General features: G+C 45.0%; 1 protein-coding gene across 1 annotated transcript in view; it reads right to left on the reverse strand.

Moving 5' to 3' along the window:
* The window catches only part of LOC126188442 (centromere-associated protein E-like), a 618456-nt gene that overhangs the window by 95175 nt on the left and 500720 nt on the right, over positions 1 to 22561 (reverse strand). The window lies entirely within an intron of this gene.

A 22561-nucleotide genomic window follows, 5' to 3' on the forward strand; every position in this document is an offset into this window, starting at 1 on the left:
CCCTGCCTCATTTACCCCACCCTCAAAAACTCCCACCCAGAATCCAGAACCTAAACAGATCTGGAAACAGTCATGAACCTTTCCTCCAAAAGTCTTAGCCCCACAGATGCATAAGTCCTTTCCAAAGATCTTAACTTTTGCACTCCACATTCAGTCATGCTGGCCTTATTGAAGATCTGCTCCTTCCCCCATTTCCTACAGTGAAAACACATTTTCACCACCAACCCTACCACTCAGATTCAACTAAAGACCAGTGTTGAAACCTGCCTGACTTAGTTCACTCTTCCATGCAAATGTGAACCATCCCCATCATTACCCAAAACCCTCAATATGAAATTTAACCTTACACCCACAAAAAGAACCGCAATCACAACCACCTAAAAGCTGATCTAGACCTTGTAATCCCTCTTGTTGGCAATGGCTCCACCACCATGGTTTCAAACTTCAAGGATTACCTGGTGGAAGGGCTCCATCAGTTGTCAGATTCATCCAACTAAAATCCCTGCCACTGTGAGCCCATTCCAGAAATCCAGCAGGATCTCCAATCTCTCCTCAAACTCTTAGGCATGTCCCAGAACCTCTCCCTTCATTTCTACCACTGACTGCACTCCTATCTTCTGTATGTTTTCTAAAGTCCATAAACCAAACCACCCAGGATGCCCCCTTGTGGCTGGTTACTGTGCCCCCACTGAGAGAATCTCTGCTCTCATAGGCAAACACCTCCAGCCTATTACCCATAACCTACCTTCCTATAAAAAAGACATCAAACATTTCTTCCATCAACTCTCCACAGTTCCTTTTCCTTTACCACACAGTGCCTTGCTGATCCCTATTGATGCCATCTCCCTTTACACTAGTGTCCTTACTGACCAAGACCTTAACGACAATGAACACTACCTTCTCAAGCATTCTACCAATTCCAAACCAAAAACCTCACTATGACCAGCTACATGCTCATCTGATACAGCAGTGGGCACCCATTGGCACCATCCTGTTCGTGGCCATTTGAGGAATCCTTTCTAACAACCAGAATCCCAAACCTGTCACCTGGTTCAGATTCACTGATGATATCTTCATGATCTGGATCAAGTGTGAGAACCCCCTATCCACATTCCTATAGAACCTCAACTCCATCTCCTCACATTTGCTTTACCTGGTCCTCCTGAACCCAACAAGCCACCTTCTTTGATGTTGACCTCCACCTCAAAGATGGCTACATCACTACCTCTCTCTGTATCAAACCTACCAACCACTAGCAATACCTCCACTTTAGCAGCTGCCACCCATTCCATACTGAGAAGTCCCTTTCATACACCCTAGCCACCCATGGGTGTTGCACCTGCAGTCAGGAACAGTCCTTCTCAAAATATACCAAGGGTCTCACTGAGGTCTTCACAGATCATCATTGCCCCCTAACCCTGTGCAGAAACAAATCTCTCATACCTTATCTCTCAATTCACTCACCATTTCCCAAGGTCCCACCATCCATCCACAGAGCAAAGTTCTCCTCATGACTCAGTATCACCCAGGATTCAAACTACTGAATCACTATCCACTATCATACTCACCCTTCACATAGTGGCATTCTGCTGCCCACTGAACCTACACAATATCCTCGTCCTTACTTGCAGAGCCCCTGCCCCCAACCCTTGCCTCATGGCTCATATCCTTTCAATAGACCTAGATGCAAGACTTGTCCCATACATCATCCCACCACCACCTACTCCAGTCCAGTTATAAGTATCATTTATCCCATAAATGGCAGGACTACCTCTGAAACAAGTCATGTGACCTATAATCTAAGCTGCAACCACTGAACTGCATTCTACATGGGCTTGACAACCAACAAGCTGTCTGTTCGCATGAATGGCCACCGATAAACTGTGGACAAGTCACAGCTGGACCACCCAGTTGCTGAACATGCTGCCCAACACAACATTCTTCATTTCAATGACTGCCTCACAGCCTGTGCAATATAGATACTTCCTACCAACACCAGCTGTTCTGAATTGTACAAGTGGCAACTCTCCCTACAATATATCCTATGTTCCCATAACCCTTCTAGCCTCAACCTTCATTAGTCACTGTCTTTCACCCACCTGTCTCATTCCCTGCTTTAGAGTTTCTTGGTTCACTTGCCATGTCAAATTCAGATAAAATTCCAAGCTATGGATGACATCCACCATCAACCTTCATCAGGGACTAAAACTGACAGTCATGAATTGGCAAAGTTCCCTCTTTTATACACAGAGAATGGCATCTGCTTAACTGTGTTGTTATGATGGCGTGGATGGAGTTAGCACATTCTACATCCACAGACTTTTCTTGTGCTCCCTATCTAGCATTGGTTCCAGTGACATCGCATCAGCTGATGAACTGTTATTATTCTGTTGATGAATTCATTGAGGACAGCTTCACAATCTGAACACAGGGATTGTAATACATTTATTATTTTATGTACATGTGTAGCTGAAACTTAGAAATGTAAAATATAATGTAAACTTTTGTATTTCTCTTAAAAAAGTGAAAAAAAGTTTCTTTTGTAAACCTTGACATGTCTCCTGTACATCAAATCAAATGATTTGAAAATTATATGTAATGAGATGAATAAACCACATAACATAACATAACATAACTGTGAGAAGTATTTCTCTGCGTTTTATCTTTGTCAAGTGCATGCTTCCATGCATTGCTAAGTGTATAACCAGTGTCTCTGTTGAAGTTGTTTTCATGAAGTCTGATTACAACAGCTTCTCTGATCACAAGTCCCAGTACTTCAAAACATGAACAATTATTCTTGTTTGTTCAAACAAAATGTACTTAAGAATTCTGGCTTCTCATATGAACTTGTGAAGAATTTAGGGCCAAGAGCATCAAGACTACCCATGCTGTACGGTTTGCCTAAAATACACAAAGATGGTGTCCCATTATGACCAATTATTAGTGCTATCAACTCTCCTACATACAGGCTGGCAAAGTATCTGATTAAACGTTTGGTGCCTATAGTCAGATGCAGTAAACATCACATTAAAAATTCATGAATGCATGTTGATATAATAGAGAAGATGAGGATTGGCCTGAATGAAGTCATGGTTATCCTTGATGTGGTCTCTCTGTTTACGAAGGTGTCTGTGGAAGACACACTTTAAAACAGTTGACCTCTCAGTCCTCCTCAGAAATTTTGAAATTATTTCAGCAGACTTTGATGACAACATAATTCTTGTACGGTGTAAATTATTATAAATGAGTGATGGAGCAGCCATAAGTTCATTACCATCACCAGCTGCAGCTAACTTTTTCATGGGAGATGCAAAAGAATATGCATTGAGCAGTGTTTTCTTCCAGTCATCTTGCTTCTTCAGATATGTTGCAATACATTTTAAATCCAGCCACATGACAGTGTGATGGTGCAGCAGTTTGATGACCATTTGAATGGTATATATCCTGAATGAAAATTCATGATGGGAGGTTACCTTTCTTAGATTGTTAATTGAATGGAAATCACACGGATGACTTGGCCATTCTCTGTACAGAAAACAAATGCATACAGATTTGTATCTCAATGGGTGTAACTTTCACCATCCAGCTCAGAAGAGAGCTATGCTGAACACCTTAGTACACAGAGCCAGAACTATTTCGGACATGGACCATCTAGGTTCCGAGATTAAACATCTGAAGACAGTGTTCAGAAGAAATGAGTACTCTTTTCCATGGCATTAGATCACTACCATTGAGAAAACCAAGACATGATGTTGTTCAAACAAGCCAAGAGGGACAGCAAACAGTGCATCTTCCATTCTGTGGTGCAACAACTAGCAAGATAGATAAAATCATAAACAGCAAAGGAATCTGACCAGTCTTCTAGCCACTCAGAAAAATTAAAGAAACGTTGTGATCCATTAAAGATGATCTCTGCCCGAGAGTGCTGGGAATTTATAACATTCCTTGCAACTGTGGCAAGAGTTATGTTTGCCAGTCTATACAGTCAGTTGCTGCGTGTTGAGTCAACTATCATCGTCTCCTTAAATACACTCCTGGAAATTGAAATAAGAACACGTGAATTCATTGTCCCAGGAAGGGGAAACTTTATTGACACATTCCTGGGGTCAGATACATCATATGATCACACTGACAGAACCACAGGCACATAGACACAGGCAACAGAGCATGCACAATGTCGGCACTAGTACAGTGTATATCCACCTTTCGCAGCAATGCAGGCTGCTATTCTCCCATGGAGACGATCGTAGAGATGCTGGATGTAGTCCTGTGGAACGGCTTGCCATGCCATTTCCACCTGGCGCCTCAGTTGGACCAGCGTTCGTGCTGGACGTGCAGACCACGTGAGACGACGCTTCATTCAGTCCCAAACATGCTCAATGGGGGACAGATCCGGAGATCTTGCTGGCCAGGGTAGTTGACTTACACCTTCTAGAGCACGTTGGGTAGCACGGGATACATGCGGACGTGCATTGTCCTGTTGGAACAGCAAGTTCCCTTGCCGGTCTAGGAATGGTAGAACGATGGGTTCGATGACGGTTTGGATGTACCGTGCACTATTCAGTGTCCCCTCGACGATCACCAGTGGTGTACGGCCAGTGTAGGAGATCGCTCCCCACACCATGATGCCGGTGTTGGCCCTGTGTGCCTCGGTCGTATGCAGTCCTGATTGTGGCGCTCACCTGCACGGCACCAAACACGCATACGACCATCATTGGCACCAAGGCAGAAGCGACTCTCATCGCTGAAGACGACATGTCTCCATTCGTCCCTCCATTCATGCCTGTCGCGACACCACTGGAGGCGGGCTGCACGATGTTGGGGCGTGAGCGGAAGACGGCCTAACGGTGTGCGGGACCGTAGCCCAGCTTCATGGAGACGGTTGCGAATGGTCCTCGCCGATACCCCAGGAGCAACAGTGTCCCTAATTTGCTGGGAAGTGGCAGTGCGGTCCCCTACGGCACTGCGTAGGATCCTACGGTCTTGGCGTGCATCCGTGCGTCGCTGCGGTCCGGTCCCAGGTCGACGGGCACGTGCACCTTCCGCCGACCACTGGCGACAACATCGATGTACTGTGGAGACCTCACGCCCCACGTGTTGAGCAATTCGGCGGTACGTCCACCCGGCCTCCCGCATGCCCACTATACGCCCTCGCTCAAAGTCCGTCAACTGCACATACGGTTCACGTCCACGCTGTCGCGGCATGCTACCAGTGTTAAAGACTGCGATGGAGCTCCATATGCCACGGCAAACTGGCTGACACTGACGGCGGCGGTGCACAAATCCTGCGCATCTAGCACCATTCGACGGCCAACACCGCGGTTCCTGGTGTGTCCGCTGTGCTGTGCGTGTGATCATTGCTTGTACAGCCCTCTCGCAGTGTCCGGAGCAAGTATGGTGGGTCTGACACACCGGTGTCAATGTGTTCTTTTTTCCATTTCCAGGAGTGTATATGTTTATTTTTTTTAGCCTATTGTACCTCTCTTGATACAATCACTACAAATCATTACATGTGCAGATTCCGTTGCTACCTCTGCACTGTTTCCTGTACTTGTCTTGTGCTATAAATACGCTATGTCCATTCTTCTGGAGCATCTATTTTCAGTAAATACTTTGGTTAGCCCCAAGACGTATCACCAACTCCTGCTTCTAGGCAGTTCATGGTCCTGAGTACAATGCCACAAATACCACATACAAACCAGTCTATTGCATCCATAATAACAGAACTAATAAATCGTTTAAAAGTCAAACATACATCTGGCTTGTATGGTGTTACAGAAAATGAGACTTAGAACGAGCAGCGCAGCACCAGGGAGGAAGAAGGCCACAGTCAAAGCCAGCTGGTGCTTCCTCACACCATATTTATGGACGCTGATGCTCATCATGCTGCTTCGTCATGCAGGGTGACCGACTGTGTATGCCTCCACCACAGCACCTCAGACACAGCCACCAGTAGCTTCCTCCATCCACCAGTAGCCCTCACACAGGGGCCTTCTGGTGTTGTTTGTCAGATGGACATCACTCTTCGCCATTTGAACACCGCGGTTCCTGGTGTGTCCGCTGTGCCGTGCGTGTGATCATTGCTTGTACAGCCCTCTCGCAGTGTCCGGAGCAAGTATGGTGGGTCTGACACACCGGTGTCAATGTGTTCTTTTTTCCATTTCCAGGAGTGTACAAACATTTGGATAAATAAGTAGTGCAGCCCTGTTAAATAAGCACAAAATTTTGTTTGAATGAATGAGAATCAGTGCTCATGCTCTGAACTATTGAGACTTGTGAACAAAGAAGCTGTTGACATCAGACTGTGAAAATGACTTCAACAGAGACACTGGCTACGTACTTAGGGATGCATGGAAGTGTGCACTTGACAAGGAAAAAACACAGAGGAATACTTTTCATACTTCACCAACTGATGCAATGGATGGCACTGGAATCAATATTAGATAGGAAGCACAAGCAAAATCTATGGACGTAGAACATGTCACGTCTGTCTGTGCCATCATGATGTACCCCAGCCAATCAGATGACATTCTCTGGGTATAAAAGAAGGAACACTGCCAGTTCATGGCAGTCAGTTTTAGTCTGTGACAAAGATGATGGTGGACATCATTGGAAGCTTGGAATTTTATTCGAATTTGATGCGGCAAATAAACTGAGAAATTTTCATGCAAGGACTCTGATGCGAAAAACTTCGTAACTGTATCACCTTCTGTGTTCCCATTACAGCACTACACGCCTTCTATTTTGCCAACACACCCACAGTCTTTTTACTTCTCTCCTTTCCTGCTCCCCCTCCCACCCCCCCACCACCCTTCCCCTTCCCCTTGCCCTTCGCCTAACCTCCCAACTGCACCTAGCTGCCCTACCCTCTTCCCGCCTCATCCCTATATGCTCCCACAAGCAGCAGTTTATCATCTACCACCCCTACCCTGCTATTCTCCCCCTCCTTGCCCCGACCCATTCTTACCCCCAACAACCGCACTGCTTATCTCATCGTGAACTGTCGCTTGAAGTCTGGCCTCAGCAGCCAGAGACAGTGGTCATGTGTGTGAGAGTTGTATATGCTAAGAATGTATGTGTATTTGTTGTCTGATTAGGAAGAAAGGGTTTTGGCTGCATACTTACTTGTTTAGCAGTCTTCTCATTATGACCGTCTGTGACTCAACATCATCACCACATGTTGAGTAGCAACCTATCCTTTTCATAATATTGTCATTATTCCACCATTCCCATCGTTTGAGTATGAAGGAGATATCAAGGTGGTAAGGTAATGGCCACGGTTCTCTCTTCTAATCAACAAACATACAGGTCAAATACTAGGTGGGAACTGAGGTCCCGGAAGTAGACTAAACAAAGCTCAACTCGAAGACATAATACACATATGATGTTCTGGCCTATCGATCCTATCGACACCACATAGCCCCCCTGCAGTACGGAATACACGTACTCGAAGGAAGGGTGGGGAGGTGGGGGGGGGGGGGGGGGTTGGCGAGAGTTTAAGTGGGTTATAGTGAGTTCCTCCGCATCTAACGGTACAGGCTCTATGGGAGGAGAGCGTGGAGCAAATCCTGGAATGCTGATGTTGAAGTCTTGAAGCGACGTCGGCGGTCCTAGTCATCAGCCGGTGCGGGAGCGCTGGTGTGGAAGGGTGTCGTCGGCAGGGAACCTAATGATCACCTTTCCACTTGGCCTAACATATGCACGTAGGTTGCCACACGTAGCACTTCGAGAGATTGTGAAATGTTTCACTACACGTTATGACACACCACTTAACGAGTCACACGAATTGTCACACGCAAGCAGCACTAATTCGGTATCACCACTAATGATGACAGATATACCACAAATGTCATTAAGATGAACTTGGGTAGAGAGCTCATAAGTAGTGCCTGCTAATGGAGAGGTATGCTGAGCTGGTGGAGTGGGGAAACCATAGCACGGTGAGGGTGGTCTGCTGCGAATAGAGGGGTGAGTGTCAGACGGTGAGGTCTGAGTGGACGTGGCAGGAACCCGCGGGCTGCACCGGTTAGAAGAGCAGCGCGGTGTGCTGTCGCACGAAGATGGAACTGTTATGTTAGAGCCCTGGGAACTGGGCCCTCTACTATGGGAGCCCGGAGGTGGAAAACCCCAGAATGATTGTGGGCTCGTTGACGGGGCTGGTGTAGGCGTGAGTTTACTCGAATCATGAGCAGAGGAAGGAGGCTGAGGGTGGCCAGAGAGCATGGTGTCTTCAATGGTGCGTGAAGTAGGGGGAAACTCGATGTGAGCAGGTTTAATCCTGTTGAGGGAGACAGTAGTTACTGAGCCCCTAATTACGATGTCCATTGTGTTACTGGTTCATTTGACAACTCTGTACAGGCCTGTGTAAGGGGACTGTAACGGGGCTTTTACAGTGTCATCATGAAGGAACACAAATTCACAAGTGTCGAGCGCCTTGGGAACATATATGTGCAGTGGAGTGTAGATGGAAGGGTGCGGGGGTTGAAGCTTGTTACAGTGTAACCTCACCTGTTCTACCAAGGATGGCAGTTCGGATGGTTTGGCGACTGGAGTAGGAGCAACAAGTTCGCCTGGTAGTGTAAGGGACTGGCCGTAGATAAACTCGGCCACTGAGCTCTTAAGGTCTTCCTTGAAAGTGGTCCGCAAACCAAGTAAGACGAATGGCAGGACTTCCGTCCAAAGGAGGCCATGGCAATGTAGGGCCATCTTGAATATCCTATGCCAATGTTACACATGGCTGTTGCTTTGTGGGGTGATATGCTGTTGAATGAATTTTCTTGATGCCGCACAGCCTACATAGTTCAGAGAACAAGGCAGATTCAAATTGATGGCCTTGGTCGGTTGTCAAGTAAACAGGGCAGCCAAAGCATGAAATCCAAGTGTCTATGAAGGATCGGATGTAATATTGGGTAGCAGGGCAGCTTCCACCCAACGAGAGGTTCCATCTATAATAGATAGTATGTATCTGTAACCCTCGGAGGGGATGAGGAGGCCCACCAAGTCAATGTGAAGGTGAGGGAAGTGACTGGGAGGAGCAGTGAAGCTGCCTAGTGGGGGAGATGTGTGCCGTGAAACTTTATTTTGTTGGCACGGAATTCAGGCATGGGTCCAGGCTTGGCAGTTGTGACACATGTTGCACCAGACGAAGTGCTCTGAAATAAGTCTGGTAGAGGTTCTCACACCTGGATGAGCTAGTTTGTGTAATTTGTCGAACACTTGTCTCTGTAGAGGTTTGGGTATGAAGGGACGCAGTGTACCAGTTGATTCGTCACTCCAAACCTTGCCTATGACACCAGGATAGGTGGATCGCACAGGTTTGAGTGACGAGCTGTGATCGGAAATAAGGTCCATAGTGTCCATGTCGGCAGACAGCAGCTTAGGCAAGCTAGAGAGGTCTATTAGAGTTGTGAGAGCACCGACACAAGACAAAAAATCTGCGACCACATTATCTGCAACGTTGATGTATCATATGTCAGAGGTAAATTGTAATATAAAGTCCAAATGATGGAAGCGTCTAGGTGGAGGGTCAGTTGGGGGGTTCTTTACAGCAGCAACCAAAGGTTTATGGTTGGTTAAAATGTAGAAGTCCCTACCCTCAACTTTGACATGAAAGTGTTTCACAGCCTCATAAACTGCCAAGACCTCCCTATCAAAGGCTGAGTACTTTTTTTGAGCACCGCTGAGCTTCTTAGAAAAGAATTCCAAAGGAGAGGTAGTATCTCTGATGGTTTGGCTGAAGACAGCACCTACTGTGGTATCACTGGCATCCATGGTAATAAAAAATGTAGCATCCGGATGCGGGTGGGCAACAGTCACTGTGTTTGCTAGTAGGTGCTTCAGTTCATCAAAAGCTTGTTCCATGGCAGGGGTCCAGGGGACTGGGTGGATTCCAGTCGTATTTTTGCCAGTAAGGGCATCTGTTAGGAGAGCCTGAACCTCGGCTGCGGAAGGCAAGTGCTTCCTATAATAGTTAACTGTTCCGATGTAGCCTAAGAATCTTACCTAAGTCTGGTGCAACTGGAGCTTCTTATTATTCTGTTCAACACTGGCAGTGGTAAGAATATCTTTAACAATCTGCAAATGTTCCTCCTTCTTTTGCAAAGTAGGACTGAAAATAAGAATGTCGTCCAAGTAAAAGAAACAAAAATCCAGATGAAACAGCACCTTCTTTATGAATTTCTGCCAAGTTTGTGCAGTGTTGCAGAGGCCAAAGTGCATGAACCAGTATTGGAAAAGACTGAAAGGTGTTGTAACAGCTGTCTTTTCAATATCCTCTGGTGCCACCGGAATTTGATGATGGCCCTCCTACAGTCCACTACCGAGAAATATTTGGTGCCTGCAAGAGCATGGTTAAAATCTGTGACGTTAGGAACTGGGTACTCGTCTATGATAGTACGAGAGTTCATCTTAGTATAGTCGCCAACCATACACCAGGTGCTGTCACTTTTCGTGATGACATGGATAGGCGAGGCCCGGCATCCAGCAGATGGTTCAATGAAGCCGGCTGTTAAAAGATCGTCTATTTGTTCACAAGCCACTTTCGTGAGTTCTGGCTTGAGAAGGCATGGTCAGCAAGAGATAGGCGGTCTGTCTTGCAAGCGAAGTTGGTGGGCAGTGCCGTCTCTAACCAGGGAAACGTGTGACGCGGTACACGAGGCAACTTTCTGTAGTATAGTGTGCGCAGCAGCTGCTAGGGTGGGTTGTGGCACGGACAGCGAAAGGTTGCATAAGTGCCAACTTTTGGGTGGCTGGGAGTGACAAACAAGTGATCTACGTGAAGGTTGGTACACTGTTTATTAGTAACCGAAGGCGCTGCTGTCGACCTTTGTGGCAGTAGCAGGTGCAAATGAACAGCTGATGGCAGTAAATCAAAAGCATTAACCTGCGCCTGGGAAGTTAGCTGCCCAAGTGAGGAGGGGGATGAATGTGCATTCAAATTAACACAGTTAGAGCTGGCAGGAGCACAGACACTGTACAGTTTATGTGGCACATGGTCGCAAATGCGCTCGGGTGTGAGAACACTGTAGTGGCACCGACTAACCTTGTGTGTTGCTGAGGCATCGTCTGCTGCAAGTTGCTGCCGTGCCGAAGATAACACATTACTTAAGTCATTGAGGCAACGGCATAGCTCAAGTTGTTCCAAGCGCAGGCATGTAGACTCAACACGCTCCGTGAGCCACTTATTGGTCCATGACAAGAGCTCGGTGGAGGGGTTATTACACTTCCTAGCCAGGTGGACCTGTTTAGCAGCACTATTGACACTCGACGAAGCACACGGGATGTGTTCCTGCGTAGGGTGATAGAACACTGTATTCTTGATGAGATCAGGCCACAGTTTGTGGTATCATAGAAAGTCAATGCCCAAAATGTGATCGTCGATGTCAGCCACCAGGAAGGACCACTTCAGGTTGCACTCAGGCGAGAGGGACACTGCATATGAAGTAGAACCTAAGCACGACAAACTAGATGAGTTTACAGCACGTAGAACAATTTTGTGTAGTCAGATCTTTTCGGTAGCAAGACGATATGGAAGTAGGGAAACATATGCGCCCGTGTTGATGAGAAAGTTTGTGCCAGAGTCGCGGACGTAGACTCGTGTTGGACACAGAATGGAGTGTGGGACGGAACCTGTTGTTTACATTGAAGGCGGTGGCACCACTGCCTGCCTGCGGTTGAAGTTTGAGTAGGAGCATGGCGGTTTACAATTGCGTGCTTGTTCCCCAAATTTTGCATGGAAGAAACAGTATTTATGGGAGGATGTCTGCTCCTGCGAGTGGTCAGACGGCGGTGGCCCAGAATCTTCCGCAGAGTCAGATGTGCTGTTGTTGTACAGACATGAAGGTGCTGGTAGTACGGCGAGCTTGACAGACTTAGGTTTAGTGGGGTGTCCACATTGGGGCCCTGGTTGCATTTGGAAACTGGCGTAGCTGCCGGACTGCTGGGCACGGAGTTCACGTAGTAGAGCGGAGTAAGCTCGGTCAGTGGGGCGCAAGCGTTCGCTATTTGGTCTATCTTCATAGGCAGAGATGGCCATTTGGACAGACAGAGGCAGGTTTTCCATCCAAATCTCGGTGAGTGTGGCGTCTGGCATGTCGCATTCACAAGAAGACGAAGGCATCACCACAGCTGGGACGGAGATCTGTCACCGAGGCATTCTTCATAGACGAGCTGATGAACGTTTTCTCTTCTTATATTGGAGACATGTTCCAGTATTGCCTGTTTAGGTGTTCGGAGGAGGTGACTTAACCAGATCATAAATTAAGTTGAGACAGTCGTGGAGGTGGTTCATGAGGCATGTGAAACGGGCATTGTCATCAAGTGCACAGACACTGAAAGTTTGCTCGACCAGGTTGAACCAGAATTCTGGGTGAGCAGGTTTGAATGCCGGAAGTTTTGGTAGGTTCGATGAACTGGCAGTCAAAGAATGCGGGGTGCTGCTCACGTACACAGGAGTAGGCAAGTCAAAGTTAACTCTCCATCGTGAGGGCAGTAGAGAGGAAGCAGACATGCCAGTTGTGTTCATAATAGCTGGAGGGGAAGCACAATTCGTTAGCAGGAAGCCCAGCGTGGAGTGAAGCACGACCGGTTGTTGCAGCGGAAGGTCAAAGTGGTCACGGCGGTTGCTTGACAGTTATTATGCAATTGGTCCTCCACATCTGCAGCGAAATTGTCCATCACAGAATCACTGATGAGCTTGGTGGAACCTGATGTGCTCAAATTACTGTACTAATGAACACTCGGAATAACTGGCTGGGAATGTTATTCATGTAGTGTGCAACCGGCGCAGAGTGATACAGACGTGGAGCTTGCACATTCAAAAAGGCATCCTGTTGTGGCACATTATGAAAACTATGCTCCCCACTATTTACAGTACTTGCATTAAAGTTCAGTATCAGTATGTAGTGGTTTCTTGTACTGCTGTGCAGCGAAAACTGAAGCACTTTGGGGCTAACAAAGCCGGAGTCGGAGACCGCTGGTGTCATGTTCAAAACCACTGCACCTGATGAGGTCCCTGGGTTCTCGAGGCTGTAGGACTGTGGAAATTCACGTTGGGCACTGACTACAGCTGGCATGCTTGAATTTAGTTGCTGTTTCTGGTGAAAACCGAGCAGCAGCAGAGTGTTGTAGAAGGCCATTGTGTAGCAGACAAAGGTCCACGCGGAACGCAGAAGCCGGTGCGGTAGTCACTTTGTACTCGGTTCAACAGATTATTCGAACTCCGGGGTCACCACTGAAGTAGATATCAAAGTGGTAAGGTAATGACCAAGGTTCTCTCTTCTAATCATCAATACTTTTATTATATGACAAACGTACAGGTGAAAGGCCAGGCGGGAACTGAGGTCCAGGAAGTATACAAAACAATGATCAACTCGAAGACATAGTACACATATGATGTTCTGGCCTATTGATCCATGGATTGACACCACAAGTATAAATTTTTATGTTTTATATGAAAAGTCAAGGCATACCAGCAAACACATTTTGCATATTGTCACTGAATTGGTATTGACTTTGATGAACAAAGAAGGATTTGTTGAATCAGCTTGCACTCAAAACAGTTCAGCAGTAAACAGACTCACAGAAGATCATTTTCCTAAATTGATTTCAGATACAGAAACGTCAAAATGCCCTCCAAGGAGAAATAAGGTTCTTGCAGAACAAAGCAATACAAAATCTGGGAAAATGGGAAGAAAAGTACCAGGTACTATTGCGAATGAAGAGTTTGATGTAAGACTTCATTTAGCAATTTGCTTCAAAATTTTTCATACTAAGGCAAACAAGTAACTAAGTATGAAATGATAATTAAATGGACACCCTTGCTGCAAACAGGCGTTGATGTACTTCATTGGGGGCATGTTGAAAATGTGTGCCCCGACTGGGACTCAAACCTGGGATCTCCTGCTTACATGGCAGACACTCTATCCATCTGAGCCACCAAGGGCACAGAGGATAGTGTGCCTGCAGGAACTTATCCCTTGCACACTCCCCATGAGACCCACCTTCCCAACATGTCCACACCACTACATTCGTAGTGCGCCTAATAGATGTTTGCTCATCATGCTCATTACTCGTGGCAGATTAATTTACCAAGTCCCGTACAATTTCAGGCATTGACGTACTGCATTGAGAAGATGTTGAAAATGTGTGCCCTGACCGGAACTCAAACCCGGAATCTCCTGTCTGCAGCAACAAGTTCTTGCTCTACCTCATTTAGAAAAAAATAGACATTTTTTTTTTTTTTTATGAAATTAATACAATTTCATTCTATGGTGACTGATGTTAGTCTATTTTTTTATATTTTTTTATTGACCTTTTCAATAGAACGAACTATACAAAGTTCAGAAAAACTATGACAAAGCACAGTATCTGCCAGTTGAGATACACCCTAGCTTCCCAGTCATCAAAGTGTTAAGAATCATGAAAGAAAGTGAAAACATACTGCATAAACTTTGTGTATGGTTGATTTTAACTCTTACAGTGCAGTGAATGTAGATAATATGTTGAAATTTTATTTAAAATTGAGAGCAGAATGATAGCTCATTTCGTTCTTGAGCTGTAAGACAAAATAAAACAAATGCAGTAAGTAAATTGTTAAACCCCCCACATACAAATCATACTATGGTTTTCACACCTACAACAGAAGCAGAGGTGTCAAACCTAATAAAACAACTTAAAATTAAACATTCATCTGGCTTGGATGGCGTCACAACACATCTCATAAAGGAATGCAGAGAATGTATATTAAAACCATTGACACACATGCTGAATGCTGCGATAGAAGAAGGTATATTCCCAGATCCGCTGAAAGTAAGTAAAGTGAAGCCAATATTTAAGAAAGGGAACAGGGATGAATTAGGAAATTACAGGCCAATATCACTGATCTCAACATTTGCTAAAATCTATGAAATGATAATAAAGAATAGAATTGTAAGTTTTATAACAAAGTACAGTATACTGCATTCATCACAACATGGTTTCAGAGAAGGGAAGTCAACAAAAACAGCATCAACAGATATAATTGAGCACATTCTTAATTTACTTGACAGGCAAAAAAAAGACTTGTGGGATTTTTATGGACCTATCTAAGGTATTTGATTGTGTGAACCACTCAAAATTAATGATGAAATTATATCAGTATGGAATTAGAGGAAAATGCTATGACATACTTAAATCATACATTACAAATAGGAAACCATGCACAGAAATCAGACATACTAGTGGGGGAAATATAACAAACTACAGATCAGAATTGCAAACAGTTAAACATGGTGTGCCGCAAGGGTCTGTGCTTGGGCCAATACTATTTATACTCTACATAAATGACTTCCCTAGCTATATAAATCAGAAACTTATTATATATGCTGATGACACAACAATCATTTGCACAGCTGACACAAAGGAGGAGCTTGAGAAGGAAGCACTCCTGAATATCGAAAATGCAAATAAATATTTAACACAAAACAACCTGTTTACGAATCAGTCTAAAACAATGAATGCAGTATTTCAGACCAAGCATAGTGAATATTATAATATAAATGTTAATATAAATGGGAAGACTATTAAAGAAGTAACCAGCACAAATTTTCTAGGAACTATAATAGACAAACATTTGGCATGGGGGGAGCACATAGATGCACTATGTAAAAAGATAAACAAACAAATCTTCATCATCCATAAAACAGCTAAGACTGTGGATGATAAAGTCCTCAGATCAATGTATTATGGACTTGTCTTCCCACATTTGTCTTATTCAGTTCATATATGGAGAAGTGCACAAGCTGGCTACTTAAAAAGAATATTCACAATTCAGAAAAGGGCAGTGAGATGCATTGCAAAAATACCACCAAGACAGACCTGTAGGCAAGCTTTTGTACACTATAATATTATGACAGTATATTCACTGTACATATACCAAAGCATAATGGCGGTAAGGTCAAGCGATAAACACCTCATAAAAAAAGATGTACACAAACACGGTACAAGAGGAAATGAAAATTACTACATGATAAACAGAAATCTAAAACTGTCTATGACTACCCCTGAAGAAGCAGGCAAAAGGTTTTTTAATAAACTCCCCAAAATCATTAAAAAAGAAACAGACCTAAAATGTTTTAAAAATCATTTGAAACTATATCTCACAGAGAAATGTATATACAGTTTGAGTGAATACTAAGATGGTGTTTAAATATGTTATATCATTACTGAAATGTACCTTTAAAAATTATCATTTCTGTATCTTGTTTGGATTTGTGTGTGTATATAATGTGAAACATGTAATACCTTTGTATGCTTATGGACTATTTCTGTTTAATTATTTGTTTCATGTATATATAATGAAATCAAGTTTGATGTTAATAGCCTATTGTATGACACACCCAATACTTTCAGCTGGATTTTCAGCTGGAGTCCATGGGCAAAGAATAAATAAATAAATAAATATCCAATGGTTGGGCATAGTGCTCCCAGTTCTGTCCATGCAGATTTGCTGGCTACTATGAAATACATATCATCTGTTTTTAAGAAAACTACTATGTGAAAAAAATGATTTTTCCACATTGTACAGTCTGATATCTTCACTTGATAAAGGACTAAATTTCTTTTCATTATATTCCATAGTTACTGTGCTGCATCAAATTAAGTAAAATGTTGCACAAAATTTTAAAAAATATTTTGCATAAGTAAACATACATTGTATAAACTTTGCATATGGTTGATTTTCACTGATATAATGCAATTCCAAAATTTAATTTAAAATTGAGAGCAGTAGGGCATCTTACTTTGTTCTTGAGTCATTCGATTTCATATCCAAAGCATAGTCACATGTGATTTGCCCTTTTATATGTTTATCATGTTGTCATAAAATGGTTCAAGCAATTGAAACGAGTCTTCCCCCCCCCCCTCCCCCCTCCCCACCAAAGGATAGCACCAAATAATGAGGCACATGTTTCAAGTGTTTATAGGATAAATACTTGAAACATTTTTATTCACCAAGATTTGGAAGTAACTCATCTGCAACAGTGACAGATCAGTCGCTCAGGATGCATTCAGATATCCATAGCACTGTAGAAAAATCCAAAAGGCACCTGTTTATATGTCGACAACAACTGGGGAGTGGCATAGCAAGATATGTATACATGCCCGCTTCAGAAAAAGGGATGTATGTAAATGATCTGGGAATCTGAGGGATAGGGTGAACAACAATCTTGATGCTGCTATGGTTTCTAGGAAAGTGTCATGATTATCTGACTGTAGGTGGATACAGGATTACTTATCCATAATTTATATTTGGTATGAAGAATGATGGCTAGCTTTATATGCAGAAAAATGTAGGTTAATGTTGATGAGTGGTCAAAACAGTCCTGTAATGTTCAGGTACAGTATTGCTGATATACTGCATGTCACAATTACAACAATTAAATATCCAGGCATAACACTGCAAAGTGGTACAAACTGTAATGAGCACATCAGGTCAGTAATGGGGAATGTGAATGATCATTTTCATTTTATTGGTACACTTTTAGGGAAGTGTAGCTCATTTACAAAGGAGACCACGTTTAGAAAACTAGTGTGATCCATTCTTGAGTTTTGCTAGAGTGTTTGGGATCTCCACCAGGACAGATTAAAGGAAGACATAGAAACAATTCAGAGGAATGCTGCCAGATTTGCTACCAGTATATTCAATCAACAATCATATGTTGCAGGAAACCTTTGTGAACTCAAATGGGTACCTTTGGAGGAAAGATGACATTCTTTATTTGAAAAATACCATTGAGGAAATTTAGATGATCAGCATCTTGGGATTACTGCAGAATGATTTTACTATTAGCAACATACATTTTGTTTAAGGACCATAAAGACAAAAATAAAAGAAATTAGGGCTCATATGGAGGAACACAGACAGTCATTTTCCCCCCTCACTTCATTTAAAAGTGAACAGGGAAGGGAATAAATAGTATTGGTACAAGGTTCCCTCTGCTATGCACCACATGATCCAAATCCCCATAGGTCACAGTGCATATGCCCCTTCTTCTTTTTGAGAAAGATATAGCAAATCAGGTGCATGGCCATGCACCCTCACATCACACTCCTATGCCAAACGTTTTATGAACCATCTAGAAGAAATCTTCCTAGCCTCCCAAGACCCTAAACTCCTTGCCTTGTTCTGGTTCACTGATGATATCTTCATGGTCGGGACTAAGGGCCAAGACATATTATTCTCATTCCACAAACTCAACACCCTCTCTCACAACTGTTTCACCTTGTCCTCCTCAACACAATGTGTCATATGCCTCAGCACTGACCTCCACCACTCTGATAGCTCCATCCACACCTCCATCCATATCTGTCCATATTAGTCCCACTAACCACCGACAGTACCTGCATTTTGGATGTCTTCCACACCAAAAAATTGCTCCCATACAGCCAGGCCACTAGTCTACAGTGTTATCTGCTCTGAGGGAAGCCCCCTTGCCCAGTATGCTGAAGGAATCATGGTGGCCCTCACAGACAGGCACAATTCTGTCATACCTAATCCACAACCAGATTTCCCAAGCCATATCATGAGACACCCCCCCCCCCCCCCCCCACACACACACACACAAAGAAAACCATCCAGTATCACCATGGACTGGATAAACCAAACCATATCATGTGTCAAAGTTTGCATCATCTATTATCATGACCAGAAATGAAAGACATCGTACTGGAGATCATATCCCTGTGGAAGATCTATGTAGAAGACCTGCCCAATACACCCACCTAGCACTTCCTACTCCAGTCCTGTCACAGGCATATCCTATTCCATCAGAGCAGAGCTGCCTGTGATAGCATCCATGTCATATACTGACTCTGTTCCAAGCACTGCATAGCTTCTTATGTTGGTATGAAACCAAACAGTTGTCCACCAGAATAAATAGCCACCATCTAACTGTCACCAAGAACAAGTTGACCACCCAGTGGCACAACATGCTTCATTTCAGTGGTTGCTTCACAATCTGGGCCATCCAAATCTTTCCCTTGACCACCAGCTTTTTGTTATAACGTCAAGTTTAACACATATATTTCAGAACGACACAACACATATAAGTCACAGAGTAAGTTGACAAGCATGACATGTGTAAATGTTAGCATTCGAATGAGCACTGAGTCCCAGTCTAGCGGCCGCTGCTTGGCTGGCTGCTTAGGTGACGCAGCTGCTGCATGGCCGGCAGACAGCGCCACACGTAGACTACGCGCATAATTGCGCGGCGGCGCTTTGAATGATAGGCGAGTCACAACACTTTTCCCCCCTTTGAAATTGTTGCACTGGTCTTGATGGAGGTGTCCTGCAGATGGCTAACATCCATAGGCATTGTTTGACTTGCCATAAAGTCTCGAGGAGGAGGTTTCCCATACGGACAGAAGTGTCCCCGATGATAACAGGTCGAGGTGACAGGAGACGTAGGGGTCGAATCTGCTGGTGCCCCATGCACCAATCTGCCCGTTACAGCAAGTCCAGTCGATATGACAGGAGACATGAGCGATGCGTCGGCATCCGTTGGAGGAGGAGGCGAGTAGATTTGCTCTGACAGAGGGTGGTTATCCGGTTCCTGCATGGGCACGTCTCCTGGTGGCGTCCGTTCTTGTGCTGGCATCGCAATGACAGTGAGAGAGCTGCATTGCGAGTATTGAGAGATGCCAAGATCCTGAGCGTCAGGTAGAGCCAAAAGTGGTGTAGTGGCATTCGGAACAGGCGTTGCTGGAACACGAGGCCGAAGCTGGTCCAAATGACGCACTGCAACACCCATGTCCGTCTGGATTTCATACAGGCATCTGCCACTGTGTCTTAAAATGTGGCCCGGGCTCCATTTTGGCCGCCTGCCATATCCCCGTACCCAGATGAGGTTGTTGGCGGTGAACCGGCCAAGTGAAGGCACCCGCAGCCGTGAGGTGGAAGGCCGCAGAAGATGAAGTAGCGTGCAGGGCTGTCGGCCATGTAAGAGCTCAGCCAGGCTGTGGTCACCCATGGGGGTGAAACGGTAAGACGCCAGAAACTGGAGAAGCGCATCATCAGCAGCAGAAGAAGTCAGAAGTTTCCGCATCTGAGCCTTAAATTTGCGGACCAGTCGTTCGGCCTCACCATTGGATTGTGGATGGAACGGCGTGGCCGTGACATGCATAACGCTGTGACAAGCACAAAAATCCGCAAATTCGGAAGAGGCAAATTGCAGACCATTATCAGTAACAAGAGTAGAGGGGAGGCCTTCCAAAGAAAAAATGTGGGCGAGAGCACTGGTGGTTGCCACGGTGGTAGGCGACGTGCAATGGACAATGAAAGGAAAGTTAGAGTAGGCGTCAATTATGAGGAGCTATTAAGTACCTAAAAAGGGTCCCGCAAAGTCAGCATGAATGCGCTCCCAGGGCTTCTCAGGCAAAGGCCACGGTGACAAAGATGACTTCGGGACAGCGGCCTGTGATGCACAAGGGCCGCAGGCAGCGACCATGTGTGCTATTTCAGAGTCGATGCCAGGCCAGTACACATGACAGCGCGCCAGAGATTTTGTGCGAGACACACCCCAGTGCCCTTGGTGAAGGAGGCACAAGACCGAAGCACACAAAGACGCAGGTACCACAACACGCGGCAAAGCATTGTCAGTAGAGAGGAGGATAACACCATCCCTAGCCATGAGGCGGTAGCACAAAGCGTAGTAGTTCCGCAACGGATCAGAAGTCTTAGCGGACGGGCGATCTGGCCAACCCTTCTGAATACAGTTTAAAACCCAGAAGAAGGTAGGGACAGAACCCGTAGCAGCCGCCAGCCTGTCCTCAGTGATGGGGAACCCGTCCACAACCCGCTACTCGGCAACATCCAGATGGAAACACAAAAGTTCGTCCCTATCGAATGCCTGATCAGGACCCATGGAAGGCGAGACAGAGCATCAGCATTTGCATGTTGAGCCGTTGGCTGGAAATGAATCTCATAATTGAAACGAGACAAGTAAAGAGCCCAACGCTGGAGGCAGTGTGCAGCCTTGTCGGGAAGTGACGTTGATGGATGAAACAAGGAAACAAGCAGTTTGTGATCCGTAACAAGATGAAATTTTGAGCCATAGAGAAAAACACCAAACTTATGAAGAGCATAAATAATGGCCAAAGCTTCCTTCTCAATTTGAGAATACTTTTGTTGGGCATCCGTGAGTGTTTTGCAGGCATAAGCAATGGGTTGTTCTGAACCGTCAGAAAAACGGTGCGCAGGGACTGCACCGACCCTGTATTGAGAGGCGTCTGTGGCAAGAACAAGATGTTGGCCAGGTTGATAAGTAGCCAGGCATGGGGCCTGTTTCAGCATAGTCTTCAATTTCTGGAAAGCCGCTTCGCATGACGTGGACCAGTGAAAAGGCACGTTTTTATGCAACAGGCAATGCAACAGCTGAGCCACCGAAGCCGCAGACGGTAAAAACTTCTGATAGTATGCTATTTTCCCCAAGAAGGCCTGCAGTTCCTTAATGGATGTAGGGTAAGGAAGGGCATCAATTCCAGCAACAGTTTGCTGAAGCGGACGAATACCATCCCGAGATAGTTGAAACCCCAAGTACGTGATAGATGCCTGAAAAAATTGTGATTTCTGAACAGTACACTTAAGACCGGCAGTCTGGAAAACATGAAAAAGTGTGCGGAGATTTTGAAGATGTTCTTCAGTGGTGGAGCCAGTGACAACAATGTCGTCCATGTAATTGATACACCCAGGGTCAGGGAGCAATAATTGTTCCAAGAATCGCTGAAAGAGAGCAGGGTCACTAGCAACCCCGAATGGCAAGCGTTGGTATTGATAGAGGCCGAAAGGTGTGTTAAGGAACAGAAACTGCTGGGAAGCAGCATCGAGAGGAAGTTGATGATAACCTTCTGACAGGTCAATTTTAGAAAAATTCTGGCCTCCAGCAAGTTTAGTGAACAGTTCTTCAGGACGGCGCATAGGGTAAGTGTCGATGAGGCATTGAGCATTTACAGTGGCTTGGAAATCGCCACAGAGACGAATATCACCATTTGGCTTAGCAACGACAACAACAGGAGAGGACCACTCACTGGAAGTGACAGGAAGCAAGACCCCTGAAGTAGTGAGACAATCCAACTCCCGTTTTACCCGATCACGAAGGGCCACAGGAATGGTCCGAGCCCGAAAAAACTTAGGCCGAGCAGTGGGTTTGAGCGTGACATGAGCTTCAAAGTCATTTGCACAGCCTAACCCAGGAGAAAAAAGGGACGAAAATGTCGTCGACAAGGAATCCAGTTGAGCATAAGGAATAGCCTCAGAGACAATATTGACAGAGTCATCTATGGAGAACCCAAAAACGTGAAAGGCATCAAAACCAAAAAGATTTTCTGTGTTGCTCTGGTCGACCACAAATATGGGAACAGTGCAAATGACAGATTTGTAAGATACCTCAGCATTAAACTGTCCCAAGAGAGAAATCTTGTGTTTATTGTACGTCCGTAATTGCTGAGTGACAGGTGACAGGAGTGGAGAACCCAACTGAAGATACGTCTGAGAATTAATTATAGTGGCAGCAGAACCGGTATCCAC

Source organism: Schistocerca cancellata, chromosome 5 (genome assembly GCF_023864275.1).
Source record: "Schistocerca cancellata isolate TAMUIC-IGC-003103 chromosome 5, iqSchCanc2.1, whole genome shotgun sequence".
NCBI lineage: Eukaryota > Metazoa > Arthropoda > Insecta > Orthoptera > Acrididae > Schistocerca > Schistocerca cancellata.